We start from the raw sequence: 14,006 nt of genomic DNA, 5'->3' as shown, positions 1-14,006 counted from the left end.
CAAAGTCATCAGGTTTGTAGCATCTAGGTACCTTTAACTGATCTAGTTTGTGCAGCTCATCCTTCCATTTTATCCATTTAGGTTTGACATAATCTGGCACCTCATCATCCCAATCAACTGCATTCTTACATAATTCTTGTAAAATTTGCTTTCCAGTCAGTATGAGAGGTGACACTAGACCTAATGGATCATATATAGAGCTCACTGTTGACAGAATGCCTCTCCTGGTGAGTGGCTTGTCTTTCAGCTTTATTCTAAATTGAAATGTGTCAGATTCTATGCACCACTCAACTCCCAAAGTTCTTTCTATAGGCAGTGTGTCTTCATTCTTACTAAAATCCAAACTTTTAATTCCATCTGCTCTCTAGGATCATTCAGAAATGACAAATAAGAAGTGTGTTTCATTGCAGCTAAACAGCACTTCAAAAAATCTGAGAAAGCTGTTAATGCTGGACCATTATGCGGAGAGATTGGTAGCCAATTCATTAACTTATTTGTGTAAGCATCAGCTATGATGCTTTTGTTTCCAAATCTATCACTAAGAATTTTCTTTGCTTGCACATAGTCAGCATCAGAGTTAAAGTGCATTAACATTTTAATGGCATTCTTTGCCTCACCAGTTGTATACCTCTCTAAGTAGGCAAGTCTCTCTTTACCAACAGAAGTTTTAGACTCTACATAAGTTTCAAAGTTTTTCAACCAACTTGGAAATTCCATGGGTTCTCCATCAAAAGTGTTAGGCTCTATTGGAGGGAGGCTCCACTTGGGATCAGGTATGTTGATTGCAAAGGTTCCCCCAGGATGGGAAAAGGATTGATGATTCTGTCTCACATTATTCACATTATTAGGCATGTTGACATTATGAGTGTGTCTACGAGAGCTTGGTACAAGACTTTGAGCTGTAGGGTTGAGATTTATTACCTGAGGTTCACTAAATATTTGTCCATCTACTTCATTTGTCATCAATTCATTATCTCTATTGCAAGAAGAAGGTTTCTGTGGGTCATGGAATGTAACATATTTGTGAGGCATGGCATTGTCACTTTGTTGATTTGCAATTGCTTGTGCTTTCATTTCATTTTGTGACTCTATGTATTGTTGAAGATAACTTTGCTTCTCTACACTTTCATCATTACCTGGAAGCATTTTTACTTCTTCTTCAACTAAGCTAAGAGCATTAAGTTCTGCACTAGCAACTGCTAAATCTCTCTCTTTCTTTTTCTTTGAGAACATTGCTTCGTCTCTTGCTAACATAACTTCTGCATCTGCTTTAGTCTTAGCTAACATAACTTCTGCCTCTGCTAAACTATCATGATATTCCATTTCCTTTCTAAGTCTGGCTACCTTTGCTGCTGCTTCTTGCTTTCTTTGTGCTGCTGATGAACGTGATGAAGTAGATGAGACTCTAGAATGTCTAGACCGTTTGCTGGAACAAATTGATCCTCTGTCATTCTTTAACTCCTTTCTTTTACATTCTATACTTTCTAATATTTCATGGTGAACTTGTTGATTGTGTTCCAGCTCTTCATTTAGCTCCTCTGACCTTTCTGGCTCTAGTTCCACCAGCTTTGTGTATTCCACATAATACTGCTGAAATGCCTCTATTACTTCACTTGACATGGGCTCTAATTCAAAGGGGCTAATTACAATTTTTAATCCTTTCTTAATTTTGCTGGTAACACTGCTCCATTTACGCTTACAGGACTCTGCTCTTCCTTTGGTTACACTGACTTGATATTCTCTTCCTTTATCGGTTGGCACTCGCTCCCTGACACTAACTTCTTCAATACAAGTTTGATCCCTGTCCACTTGCTCACCCTCACCTTCCCTAAGGCCATCTACGGCATTAATTTCCTCAGTATCAGACATATCTAACAACTTAATTGTGTCAATACTGAGACACTGAAAGAGCAATTTAAAATTACCACTCTTAATACTAGCTAATTGTGGGTAATTTTCACTTAGGCTACTCAATTCAGTGCACATACATACTATTATACTTTCTTGCCTGTGACCATGGGTTCTACAAAATGGTGGCGAGGCACAGTGGGTAGAAGGGAGTGGTTGTCGTCAAGGGTAGAGCTGACCCCGGGGCCTCTGAGGTCAACCTTTAGGCTTACGTCAGCGTCCCCTCGTCCTGTGACTCACTCTTGCTACGGTTTCACATGGAGCCAATTTCTTGCTTGTAGGCCGAGTTCTTACTGTAGCCGCACCGGCTGGGCATCAATTGGCTCTCAGGTGATCTGTTTTACTGATCACACCCATCATCGTAGGGTCGAGGAAAGGCAGTTCTCTCTCTGACGTTTATTGATGAGGTAGGCATGACCGTAAGAACTGCGAACAAGTTCTCGGTCTCAATTTCTTACAAAATAACATTATACACTGATATTAAACACTTTCAACATATTACAATATTCATTAACAATACATGCAATTGACTTAGCACTATGACAATCAGTTTTTACTACAAAATTAAAGTATTTACCTCGGTCACCATCCTGCCCGTCTTTGTCTGAGCGCGACTTGACCGTGAGTGATGCCCGAAGGCGACTAGCAGGTTAACCCCACACTACCAACAAGTGAGCATCGGCTTCGGTGCTTAATATAGCATTAAATACTGATACTCACACATATTACACGTTTTCATGCAAATAGAAAACTATTGAACATTTCACTTATATATGCCGAGGAATAATCACATGAGGTACATACGCTTTACACACAGTAACAGCTACTATTACTACTGCTGCTGTTTTTGCTGCTGCTGCTATTACTGTTGCTACTGTTGCTGCTGCTGTTGGTGGTGGTGGTGGTGGTGGTGGTGGTGCTGCTGCTGCTGCTGCTGATAATGATGATAATAATAATAATAATAATAATAATAATAATAATAATAATAATTATTATTATTATTATTATTATTATTATTATTATAATAGTAATTATTATTATTATTATTATTATTATTATTATTATTATTATTATTATTATTATTATTATTATAATGCATTTACTAATTAAGTAATGTGTTAGTGTGACTACTTTTCTCTATTTTGTTTGCTTGTTGTTGTTGACCATTGCTTGTGTTGTTGTTGTTGTTGTTGTTGTTGTTGTTGTTGTTGCTGTTGTGCTTGCTTGTTGTTGTTGTTGTTGTTGTTGTTGTTGTTGCTGTTGCTGTGTTTGCTTGTTGTTGTTTGCTAGATGTTGTTTGCTTGTTTGCTTTTTGTTGTTGTTGTTGTTGTTGCTGTTGTTGTTGTTGTTGTTGTTGTTGTTGCTGCTGGTGCTGGTGCTGCTGGTGCTGCTGCTGCTGCTACTACCGAACCTTAACAACGCAAAGAGAATGTCGCAGCCAAGAAATGTACCTTAAAACTAGGATTAGCACATAATATGTTTTGTTACACTGGCTCCTTGGCGGGGATGCTCCGGTCTATTATTATGCATTACCTTCTAACAGCAATACTAGACTATGTATTGGCCTCTCTATAATGGTCCTGTTTGCCTTTGTGCGTCTTCCCTGGTTGTCGAGATTACAGTCTGAAACCAGGACCTTAACCTTTCTTACTAGGCCATCATGATCAGGAGATACTTCTGTTACTCTTCCCAGTTTCCACTGGTTCCTTGCTACATTCTGATATTTGATGATAACTGTGGGAACTTGCCCCCTCAGCTATTTTTTCTCGCTGAAGGGTCGGTTGTTATGAAGTAAGTGTTGATAACATACCTACATCATAATGAACATCATAGGCTGTAGGGGCCCCGCAGCGTCTCCAAAGCCACTTCACGACAATCACGCCTGCACATCAGACGTGTCTCGGGGGGGCGCGGAGAGTAAATCCCAGTAAATCCCTGAGTGTTCATCCGGTAAATCCCCGAGTGTAATCCCTTGCATACAACCAAGAGGACGATTGTTTCCCGCACTGTACCACGCAGACGAGGGGGTGACTTCCGGTGTTTGTGCTGGTGGTGTTCATCTGTAGAACCGACTGAATCCGTTAAGTGTATTGACTCATATATTTTACGGAATTGACGACGTGATGTGTCATGACATTAATGTACAAGTTTTACCTATTGATATACTTTTCTGTGTTATTCTCGGTATTGGTGATGATATGTTAATTCGCAGGTTTGACCGCTTCTGAAAATACAAAGAGCGAGTACTACACACCTCGTTTCAGTCACCTCCAGTACAATGCATTAACAAAGCGTCATAAAGCGCTTACAATTTTACATATATATATATATATATATATATATATATATATATATATATATATATATATATATATATATATATATATATATATATATATGGTCGTACATTATCCTATAGAAATTGAATTGTAATTATTTTATTCGTTTTCATATTTGCTGATGATAAACATATATATTGTTGCTTGTAAACATGACTGTGCCTTCACTATGCTTGCTTCTCCGAACAGACGCGTCCACTAACCACATAAGACAGTCCTGATGCTTTGCATTAGTATATACTTGAGAAATCGGATAAGTTCTATCAGTTAGCCGTTCTTACAGCAGTCTGAGCTGTGTGAACATGCTGCTTGTATGCTACGCTGCAAGTACTGTATCCTTAGTTTGTATAGGCAAAGCACAGAAAAAAAAATTACCTTATATATAAATAGCATTTTGTGAGAGAGAGAGAGAGAGAGAGAGAGAGAGAGAGAGACTGTTCTTGCTTTGTCCACTAATTACGTATTGGGTAAGTGACTTATTTTTCCTTTATATGTTATTGTTGTTGTTGTTGTTTTTATTATTATTATTATTATTATCATTATTATTATTATTATTATTATTATTATTATTATTATTATTATTATTATTATTATTATTATTATTATTATTATGATTATAATCATTATTGTAACAACAGTAACAACAACACATCTATTCATCTATCTATCTATCTATCTATCTCTATCTGTATCTCACACCCTGCGTCTCCCTGGAGGTGTCGCGGCAGAATATGCTTTCATCCAATGTAAAGCGAAAGATCTTTCTTTTTACCTTGCTTTCATATTTCTTGGCTGCGACATTCTCTTTGCGTTGTTAAGGTTCGGTAGTAGCAGCAGCAGCAGCAGCACCAGCACCAGCACCAGCAGCAACAACAACAACAACAACAACAACAACAACAACAACAACAACAACAAAAAGCAAACAAGCAAACAACATCAAGCAAACAACAACAAGCAAACACAGCAACAGCAACAACAACAACAACAACAACAACAACAAGCAAGCACAACAGCAACAACAACAAGAACAACAACAACAACAACAACAACAACACAAGCAATGGTCAACAACAACAAGTAAACAAAATAGAGAAAAGTAGTCACACTAACACAGGAGTCATACTTCAATGTGACTAGTGAGGTAAAAAGGTCTTGGTGTCACGATGAAAATGGACATTGTGAAAATGGACATTGTGAAAATGGACATTGTGTCGGGAGCGAACATTGTACTCGTGTAGCCTGTTTGTATTTAGGATGAGTCTTTCAGTCTGTTTTTAAAGGTATCTAATGATGGTGAATTTTGAGTAGGGAGAAATAGTCTTTCAAATTACGGGTCCTAAATATGCTGTAGAGTGACGATATTTTGAGAGGGGGTGGGGAAGAGGCCGTAATTGATCACAATGACGTGTGAGATAGCTGTAGGTGGGGAGGATATTTTGTATGGCCGTCTTGTTCATACAGTATTTAACATAGATATTTAGGTTTTCAATATGTCGTTCAAACTTAGGATTCACGTTTGTTTAAATAGAGGAGCTGTGTGTTCTAAGTAGTGGTGTGTGATTATTCTTACAGCTTTTTGAGCGGAAGCTGTTGTCGTAACAGTGAGTTTGATATGAGGGCAGATATGAGCATGACAGAGGGGCATTAAATTTTTGAGGGTAGGGTTATTAATGTAGAAGTTAAAGGTCATAATGTGGAATTTATAGGTCATATGTTCATGAGAGAGAGAGAGAGAGAGAGAGAGAGAGAGAGAGAGAGGTGCGTGTGTCTTTAGTATCCTGGTCCGGATTCATCAAACTTCGTGGGTCTACCTTGCCAGGTAGACCCACGTAGGAGGGCCAAGTTACTATGCCGCTACCAAAGCTGGTAAATTTCTATCTAGCAGTGACATTGTAACGGCCTGTAAGGTATGAGAGCTGTTGCAGCTGGTAGCCGCCAGAGGGTTTTGATGGCGGGGAACAGCCAGTCACCTCCAAGCCTACATAATTATGATGTGATAGGCTTACATGTGCGTGTGTTTATAAACACATATGACTTGAAATTCAGAGTATTTCATTACATGAATGTATGATATCTCTATAATTTTAGTTACTGATACCTCCATGGGTGTTTTATTGTATGAATGATTAAGTATTCAAAGCTGCACGCCCCTGCTTATTAGGTAGAATAGGAGTCTCCAGAAGCCTGCCTGTGGTTCTTGTGTCTATTTAATTTGAATAGATATCTGTTAACACCGACTGTGTATATATATATATATATATATATATATATATATATATATATATATATATATATATATATATATATATATATATATACACACACGCACGCACACCGAGAAAAGAAGAAAAATATTACATCAGCAACGTTACTGATCTGGTAGGAAGGAGGGCGCGGGGATTTCAATTTTCATCACACTAGTTGTTGAGGTTGTCCTGTGATTGTTCTTCCTGACATTGTTCAAAGACATAAATCAGGACTCTTGGACGCTTCATGCTTATCTGCAAAAGTAACGGATAAAAGTGTACAAGTAACAAAGAAATCATCACAATAGATTGAGTTTTTTTTTTATTTATTCATTTTTTTTTTTTTAATTTTATAAAGCCTTAAGAAGATGTGTATAATTTCTTCTTTTGGCTAAGAGCCTCTAGCATTACAACCCTACCTGCGCTTATGCTACTGCCAGGATCATCTCACTGTTGAATAATGTAAGATTTCTTGGTATTCCTATTGGGAAAACTCTAACTTCATATAAAGAATGAATAAGAAAAATAAAAACTGGTGAACTATTTTTACAGCATAGTAATGTATTAGCTTTCAGGTAAAAAAAAAAAAAAAAAGATTACAGTTCTATGTTGTCATCACTCAAGCATGTACCGATTAAGTTAGTTTTCTCGACAGTACGTATGTAGTGTGCATGAAAATGTGACTCCAACCCTGTCTGCAAGAGAATTAATAATAAAGCCTTCAGTTATACTGACGCTACAATTTAATGGCAGTCATTTATTTCTTTATGTGGGAATTTTACTGATATATATATATATATATATATATATATATATATATATATATATATATATATATATATATATATATATATATATATATATATATATATATATATATGATGCATACACCGCGTGTTCCTAAATTCATACAGTAGAACCTCAGTTCACTTATGTTCTTGTTCATGAACAAATTGGTTCAGAAACAGATTTCTTGAACAATTTTTGTACCAGTTTGCAAACGGTGTTTTACATTTCACCTTTCACCTTCATGTCCTGGTTTCTGGACGCCCAAGAAAGATTACACCTGCTACATGTTACAGACAAGCTCACAAGACATGAAATTATCAAGAATCTCTGGATTACAGGCATTGAGCTCAAACAAGGGACACAAGGTGAAATTTGAAACCTCTTGCTGTCATGAGTAGCTAAAAAATTCCTTCTTTACACAGACTTGTATGCTTCAATATTTCCTTCCAGTCATGTCTTTCCCTCTCTCCAATCATCTTTCCAACCATCCCGAGAGTCAAAGCATGAAGAGGCAGGCTAAATATGAAGGAATGTGATATACTGAAGGTAGGAAAGGGGGCCGAGGTATAACAATTAAACATGATTTTACAATAAGAAAAGCCTTCGCCATCCCCTGGGGATAAGCATGAGTCAGTAAAGTGGAGTTCGGTAATTGTTTGTGTTAACATGACCACAAACTTGAAGTTAGCTGTTTCATGGAAAACAAAGGATATGCTGTTTACTTTCAGACATAGGCAAAAAAATTTACTGTCTTAGATGTTGAAACCAAATGGTTGTCAGGTCCCAATACTTTTGGTTGTCTTAAATTTACATCTTTACACCATACTTGCTCTGCCACGAATTATGTAAAAGTTATTCTTAAAACTTGTTCAATTTCTGAAATCTTGCATTTTTTTTTATTCAGGCGAATGACCATTCAATTTACACTGATTTAGTTTTATATAAAAATTAAGCTTTATTCCTGAGAAAAAAAAGTGAGACAGACAGACAGACATAGATAGGAAAGGAAAAATAAAACTTGCTTGTAGAATAGTAATGATTTTTTGCAATTTTATTATGTCACTCATGAAGAGGTAAAAATCAAATTAATCAGCTTATGAGAAAAAAATGCTCAAATACTATGTTTTGTAATGGCACATGATTTACATAGGCATTAAGAACCTTTTTTCTATATTGTGATGAACAGCATCACATACAGAAGAAATAGTAATAGTAATGGATGTCAAAGCAATAATGATAGCAACAATAATATATAACAACCAAAGCAAAGTCAATATTCCTAATTTCTCAGTGCATACAATGCTGCACAAAGATGTCATATGCATGTGAGGTTCTTGCCAAGATTATGAGGTAATTTTCCCCACCTGCATTTCACAAGTCATAAGCACATTGAGATATGGTCCCACATGGAGCTAAATAAAGTACCTACACAACAATGTGAGATTGTTTCCACTCTTATTTTTTTATTTCCACTCTTATTTTTTTATTTTTAACCTTCCTTCCATTAGGGGTATTTTTAAATACCTACAAAGAAGGAAAAGCAAGCTAAAGTGATTAACTGACCACAGATAACATTTTCAGTATTTCAAAAATCTGCCAATATACCTCAATGGATTAGAAGTTAAAAGTAACTCATGATACTATGAAAAAAAAAAAAAAGTAAACTGAAGAAAGAGAGAAAGGCATAGCACATATATCATTCATTCCTCATGAAGTGCAAAATAAGGAATTTAAAAAGCACATCCTTAAACCTTCCTGGTGCTATCAATAACACATTATATGCACTTTCCATCATTAAAATAATTTTCTTACTCTATTACTTTATGAATAATGAGGTATACTTCAGTAACTGTGGAATAAAGATTCATAGTGAGTATTTTTACCCATCATCATCTTGCTTAGTGACATGTTTTGAACTCTACAGTGCTTGTTACTAACAATTATTACATTTAGTTGTAATGATTACCTGTAACAAAATATGCCGAATGTTTGGTTTAGTACAGCACACACTGAGCAGAGATCATGCTTAGTGTCTACTCTTATCTTGATTCTTGTATTCCAGCTGTTATTTGAGCCTCATTTTTTGTTGGAGCATGCTTCATAATGGTTCTAGGCATGATCAACACAATTAAGAAAGCTTGGACTATTATACTAAAGAATGCAAACATGACAAAAGAATTTAGTTAAGTGAACAAGGTGTAGCTTAAGGTTCTTCATTACTTTGTTCAAGAAGTTTAAGAATTTATCAGACACTGTTCCTCCTCACAAATCAAGCACTGAATGTTGTTGTACAAGAATTAACAGTGCCTTCAAAAATTTGATGGGACAAGACCAGCTACCAAATATAAAGTAGTGTTTGTCTGTGTTCTTTTATTTAGGCTTTTAACTTAATATATTAAGTATTTCTAAATACATAACGTGGAACTTCAGTTCATGAACAAATTGGTTGACAAACAGATTTCTTGAACAATTTTAGCACCAGTTTACAAACAGTGTTTCACCTTTCACCTTTGTGTCCTGGTTTCTGGGTGCCCAAGAAAGACCACACCTGCTACATGCTACATATAATATATACAAGCTATTTTTTCCCACATTTACTGGACTATTATTTTAAAACTTAATATAAAAATAATCTAATATCTTCACTATAATTTTCTTCTCCCTTTAAAAATAGAGTAGATGATATCAGAAATTTAATATTTTTAATATATTTTAGTATTTGATTTTAGTTTCAACAGACAATTATTAAATGAACCACAGCAAACCAACAAAAGAATGATTACACTATTACTACTACCTACATGAGGTATGGAATACATGCTCAAGAAAAGCAAAACATCAATTAGAAAAGTTTATGAAATTAACAAACTATTGTGTAAGAAGTCATATATGAGATGCTGCATCTTGGCAAATGGAGAAGTTGGATCTGTACTTGACACTTGCTGCTTTATGTGCACTCAGTTTTATAGAATTTTGCTGTTACCTCATAGTGGATTCCTTACTTGAATTCTTTGTCCTGTTTTTGTTTTTTGGGTAACAACAGTGAATTACTTCATATCCTTTGGAGGTAGAACCATGGTTTTTGCAGTCACAGGCTTCATATTAAGAGAGTAAGTAGTTGGGCAGCTTGGTTTCTGAGCACAAAACTAATTTAATCTTGTCAAAAAACAAAGAGTTCTGAAACTTCCTGATAGATTTTATGAAGCTACAATGATTCGCTGGTCCAACTTCATCAAATTGATTTCCAGACATCATATCTTATATGGCATCAAATACAATAAAGTACTATAATGCAAATCTTGTTATCTTATGCAAGAGCTCTTGCTTTAAGGGATATATATATATTTCTGGGGCCATATTAACAAAGATTTTTAACTTGAGATTTGGCTCAGACCAACACTTATGCTTAGAGTTGTGCTTAACTTCCAAAGTTGTGCTGAGTCTAGGTCTTAAAGACAGGTCAGGATGTAGCTTAACTTTAAGAGATACACTAAGTTAACCAAACAAAGATGGCCGACCACTGAGCCCGAGCCCGCCACCTCAAGAATTATCAGCCCCATAAGGATGTTCTTGATGCCCTGAGTGACTCTGAACTGTTGGACACATATAAACTAGATCTGCAAGAGTTTTATTTGTGACAGATTTGATGGAAGATACCTTGGAGAGTCTCACAGGAAGGAGTGATGTTAATGCTGGTGATTAAAGTAATAATTACAGTGATATTTAGCCAATGGGAAATGCAGCTCTGCAGCAATGATGACCTGTTGTTGGCATGACTCATTTACCTATTTAGTAATAGAGCCCCAGGCATCTTTTTTGAGCTGCTGAATGAGTGAAACCCTTCAGGCTACATCTTGTCTCATAATACTGATTGGACATGGAAGAAAAGTCTTGCCATTGGTTCAACTATGTTTCCTCTACTGGCCTTTTCGCCCTTAGGGGTCATCATCTCCATATTAAGGAAAAGGACAGGAAAGGAGGTGCTACTGAGTGGGAGTGGTGGGGCAATGCTGACTTAATGATGTAAATAATGAGACAGAATACCCCTGCCTTGTGCGGGATCTAATTTTCTTATTAATAAACACAAATTTGTGTGTTCATATCCTAACAAAATCAATGACAAATTATAATTTTTTGTTATTCAATCCAAAAAAATGTAAAAAAATTTTTACTATTAACTCAAAATTGAGAAATATAAGATTTTACTGTTTTGTTTTCACCATTTCATACAGGGACTTACAGAGTTCAGCCCAGCACAACTTTAAGCACAAGTCTAAGCAAAACTCTGAGAATCTTTGTTAATGTGGCCCCTGACTCTTAAATTTGAAGGCAGAAGCAGGAACTTTATACTATACTAAATACCTAACCCACCAGTGAAAACCTGTAAAATGTACGGTTTAAATTTCATCCAATAGTGTTCTGTCTTGTAGTACAATATGGGAACTATTTTTTTCCTGGATCCATGTCTGGTCAATGCATTTATGATTTAGAGCATCAGCAGATGCAGCAGTAGGAGTTCCTACTGACTTCTACTGGAATAACAATGCATAAAATTTCCCTGGTAAGTAAGGTGTTATGCATTCCTTGAAATGCATAACTGTTCTATGTTGAAATTAAAATCCTCTGCTCTATTATATATATAAAGTGCAAATTAATTTTTGTTCAACTCCATTATACAATTTTTTCTATTACAAAATAATCATGAGGATTTCTCAACCATTTATAGACACACACACACACACACACGAACATAAAATCAAGTTCCATCATAAATATTAGAGGACTAGCTCCTTTGAGTTCTTTACCAGGAATGCATGAAAAAAAGTCTCAGAATACCTTATTATATCCAGTTCTGTCTTGGCATTTAATGCCTTTAAGCATCTGTATCATGAATTTTACTTTGTTTTCTCTCAACAACAGAAGATTTTTGTTAAAATCTGCTTTAATTTTCCTGTACTTACATCTCCTTTAAAGGCCTATCCACATGATGGGGCAAGTGCCTGAAAGGCAGACACTGCTAACAATTTTGTGGTTGAACTCTATGACATCAGATTTTTTTTTTTTTATATATAAAAGGGCCACTGGCCAAGAGCAACAAAAAATATGAAAAAAAGGCCCACTTATTGCCAGTTCCCCCATAGATGTGAGAATGGTAAAAAAAAAAAAAAAAAAAAAAGAAAACTGAGGAGTGTCTTGAAACCTTCCCCCTGAAAGAGTCCAAGTCACAGGCAGGCAGACCATAGAAATGCCTCTCCCCTTTGTTGAGGCACTGGTTGCTGAGCTGAGCAACAACATTGCTAGACTTATGACGTTGCAATTTAACCTTCTCTGCTTTCATGGGTTCTGTGTTAATGTGTTTAATGCATATAGCAATGATCACAAGGCTATACATTTAACTGTTCTGCAACAGTTGGCACTCCCCATGTTATCATACTGTATGTAACTAGTGTAGGCCACTGTCTGAGTGACCTGTTGCTGCCTGAATGACTCCACAGCTCGGGGCCTTGTGCCTCAGACTGCCCTCTGCCTAATCTTGCCTGGTGCACAACAAAGGTGTGCTGAAGTGCAACCCATGGCTGCCAGAGTTTAGCTGATCTGGTAACAATGTTAAAAACTCATTTTCATGTGCTGACCCTTCATGTGGAATGGCCTTTAGGAATTTTTCTCATGCCTTTCTAACACAATTATTCTATACGTACATAACAATAATGTAATTATTTAAAAAAAACTTATTTTACCATTCTATATTATGTGTGTGTGTGTGTGTGTGTGTTTACCTAGTTGTATTTTACAGGAGGAGGAGTCTACGCTTGTGCTGTCCCGTCTGAGTATCTACTCTTATCCAGTTTTTTTCTTTAAATCATGTATAGTTATTGCATTTACTACTACCATTTGCAGCTCATTCCAGATTCCTGTAGTTCTTTGGGAAACTGTTCTTAATATCTCTTTTATACACACTGTTCTTCATCTCATGCCCTCTTGTTTCTAAAGTTTCTCACCACCAAATCTCTCCAGTCCAATTTTCATACATTCCAATTTTTCATAGCCCAACAAAATCCAATATAAGGCAATCAGGTCACCTCTCTCTCTTCTCTATTCCAAGATGGGCAGTTTCTTCAATCTCTCTTCATACGAGATCTGATACGACTGGACATAACTGTCACTGCTCGTTGTATTCTCTAATTTCTTTACGTCCCTTTTAGTGCTGGGAGACCATATCACTGCCACATGTTCCAAATGAGGTCTTATCATTGTCACAACTGAATTCCTAATCCTCTCTTTATCCAGATAGTTGAACATTGCTCATGTTTCTTACCATATTATACATTTCCCGTCTTCCTTCCTACATGTATCTCTGGAACAGCTTATCAGTGACAGTAATTTCAAGGTCTTTCTCCTCACTCTTTACTTTTACTTTATTACTCATTTTATAACTGGAGACTAGCCTCACACAATTATGTCCAATCTTCAACACTCCACATTTTTTTATGCTAAACTCCATTTTCCAAGTGCCACTTCAATCCCAAACCACATTCAGATCTTCCTGTAGAGCTTCACAGTTTTCTATCTTCACTATTCTCATCAATTTTGCATCATTAGTAAACAGATTCATGTAGCTATTCACCCCTTCCATCATATAATGTGTGTGTGTGTGTGTGTGTGTGTGTGTGTGTGTGTGTGTGTGTGTGTGTGTGTGTGTGTGTGTGTGTGTGTGTGTGTGTGT

At 36.3% G+C, this 14,006-nt stretch overlaps 1 protein-coding gene across 2 annotated transcripts in view; it reads right to left on the bottom strand.

Annotated features, from left to right (window-relative positions):
- Window positions 1-8,307: 8,307 nt before the first annotated feature.
- Window positions 8,308-14,006, bottom strand: part of LOC135100875 (lysosomal-associated transmembrane protein 4B-like) — a 21,415-nt gene continuing 15,716 nt past the window's right edge. For both annotated transcript variants that reach the window (XM_064004394.1, XM_064004395.1), the window contains exon 6: window positions 8,308-14,006. This exon is cut by the window's right edge and continues 1,020 nt beyond it. The gene's annotated coding sequence lies outside the window, so the exon portion shown is untranslated.

Source organism: Scylla paramamosain, chromosome 5 (assembly GCF_035594125.1).
Source record: "Scylla paramamosain isolate STU-SP2022 chromosome 5, ASM3559412v1, whole genome shotgun sequence".
In the NCBI taxonomy this organism is placed as follows: domain Eukaryota; kingdom Metazoa; phylum Arthropoda; class Malacostraca; order Decapoda; family Portunidae; genus Scylla; species Scylla paramamosain.
The sequence above is the reverse complement of the archived record's forward strand: the minus strand, read 5'-3'. Positions and strand labels throughout refer to the sequence as shown.